The following is a 2,395-nucleotide window of genomic DNA, read 5'->3' as shown; positions in this document are numbered from 1 at the left end:
TTTTTTTGTTTTTTAATCTAGATTTTTCTTCAACCCAACAAAAAAAAAAAAAAAAAAAAAAAAAAAAAGAAATCCTCTTACCATGATCACTAACGAACAAAAAAGCAGAGAGCTCCCACTGCTATTGTGCTTGGAATATAATAGTCAAGGTTAGCACATAATAGCTAAACAATATGCATTTGAAAGCTGTCAAGAGAATAGCGCTTTGTTCTAATGAAAAGGATTGAAATGTTTTCTACTGTCTGCCTTGACACTTCATGTTACAGTACTTGGAATTACTTCAGTCAGGGAAGCTGTCACATCACTCATGAAGTGCCTATGGAGCAGCAACACTGCCGCAGCAGCACTGAGCCCATGCAGGGCACCCACAAAGCAGGGATCGGTTTCATCCTCCTTCCTTGCCAGAACCCCGTCTGCCTGGGGACCACCAGAGGAACGAGGGTTTCTGGTGGGTCGGGGTGGGATGTTTTTTTTTTTCCTTTTTCCTGTCACAGCACTCGGCAATTTCAGCAGTATCGGCTCCGAGGTGAGTGTTTGCCGAGTGAGTGCTCATGCACAGTCCTGTCCCTTTTAAGCCTGTCTGCATGGATTTTGCCAGTCCTATTTATTTCATGACATAAACCAAAGGATGAAAATTCTGATCCTGACTGTAGCAGGCACACAGAGGACAAGCAATTCCAGCTACAGGCTACACCTGGGTTATTATTAGGCAGGTGTCTTAAGATGGAGCTAAATAAGGAGCTTTCCTAACTTGGGCAAGCCCAGTTTTGTAGAGGGAGGAGGTGTATGATGAAGCTGGATGAGATGCTGTTGAGTTTTGGAAATACGTAAGCGTAAAGTCAGGAAGCAATTACCCTTTCAGGTGTAAACCAGTTCCAGAAGGACATTTTGGCTTGTGGAAACAGCTCTGAGCAAGAACGTGCTTCGTTTGGAGGGTAATTAATGAGAGCAGTAATTAAAAGAGCACTGAAGTCATTCCTCCTGCCCTCCTCCCCCATCAGCAAAGGACAGCCACAGCCGTTCTCATAAGATTAATTCATCCACAGTAATAACATAAAACTGTGTAATGGGAAAGCATAAAAGCAACACTCTATGAACCAAAAAGAAAAAAGAGTGCAATGACCAAAATAGCTATCCAGTTCTTTTGTGCTGAGACTCCGTTTCAACTTTGCTACTTTTTCATTAACGCACGGGCAGAACTGTAGCCTAGGAGTTTAGCATCGCCCAGGAACCTAAAGTACATCCTTCTTATCACCAACAAATTCACAATTCCTCGTGACAGAAATAGCATTTGTAATCATGGTCCCTCTTTAGTCGCCCTCCACCAGCCCAGGATGAGCTGCTCCTTATTCTCACATGGAAGATCAGACCCAGGTCAGGCACTGAAGCAGGAGCGAGGCAGAACTCAGTTACCTAAGTTCAGAGTTGAAGTTCTCAAAACATCCATCCTGATGGTGCCTCTCCTTGATGTAACCAACATGCCCTTTGTCCCTTCTCAAGCAGCTGAAACAGTCACTCATGCACATCAGAAGAGGTTTTGAGTGGTGCTCAATGTACTTTCAGGTGAAGTCCCTGGATCCCAATCAGGTAGGGCAGCCCTGGGCACACAGAAGTGCCGCTCCAGATGTTTAGACAGATATTGAATCCAAGCAGTCTCAGGACTAGGCAGCAGCTGATTTACATTACAGTTTGGCCTGCAGGACCTAATTTTACCTCTGTCCTCCTCTGAGTAGCCAAATCCTCATCTGGAATGAACCTCCACCTAAACACCCACTGCAAAGCATCTGTCCTATTTTCATTTCTACCTGGGAACCATCCACCTTCTCTCCCTATCCAGCCTGGAACTAATCCCACATGGCTTTGCTATGCAGTAGTAATTACCCTCAAACTCAAAGCAGGGTTTTCACGCCTGAGCCAAGTTTAAGTCAACAGAAAAATCTTTACTTCTACCAGCAACAGACGTGTTCTCTACTGGCTAGCAGGCAATTGCTGCAGGGAAAGCCTGGTAGCCAAAAGAGAAACACAGTTCCACAGTCATTAAATGGTTCCATTAAATGGTTCCTTACCCTTGTTTCTGCTTGAACCTTTCATGTGCTTCCATCCGACGCACTGGATATCCCACCACCATCTGAATGCTATTTCCAGTACCTCTCCGTGTTGACTTTAGGTGTTTTCCCACCAAACAACCCGGCAGTGATATCCTGAGGAGTTGACAGGGAGGTCTGTCAGGGGGCAATTACTCAACTTCCTTTTCCTAAATGGAGCAGGCTTTGCGACCACGCAGCCTGTGACAACAGGGTGGGGAAAATTAATCCAGGGTGTGCTCTGTTTCGAGCAGCTCTTAGAAATGCAAACAGTTAAGAACCAAGCTCTCCTTCGCTCACCCAGAAAAATA

At 45.1% G+C, this 2,395-nt stretch overlaps 1 long non-coding RNA gene across 1 annotated transcript in view; it reads right to left on the bottom strand.

Moving 5' to 3' along the window:
* The window catches only part of LOC106893542, a 6,786-nt gene extending 4,605 nt beyond the window's left edge, over positions 1–2,181 (bottom strand). Inside the window, exon 1 of the long non-coding RNA XR_001413098.1 lies at positions 2,067–2,181. This is a non-coding gene — a long non-coding RNA (uncharacterized LOC106893542). The remainder of the gene's footprint in view (positions 1–2,066) is intronic.
* Positions 2,182–2,395: the final 214 nt, after the last annotated feature.

The sequence above is a fragment of the Calidris pugnax genome, unplaced genomic scaffold, assembly GCF_001431845.1.
Source record: "Calidris pugnax isolate Ruff unplaced genomic scaffold, ASM143184v1 scaffold183, whole genome shotgun sequence".
Lineage (NCBI taxonomy): Eukaryota > Metazoa > Chordata > Aves > Charadriiformes > Scolopacidae > Calidris > Calidris pugnax.
The sequence above is the reverse complement of the archived record's forward strand: the minus strand, read 5'-3'. Positions and strand labels throughout refer to the sequence as shown.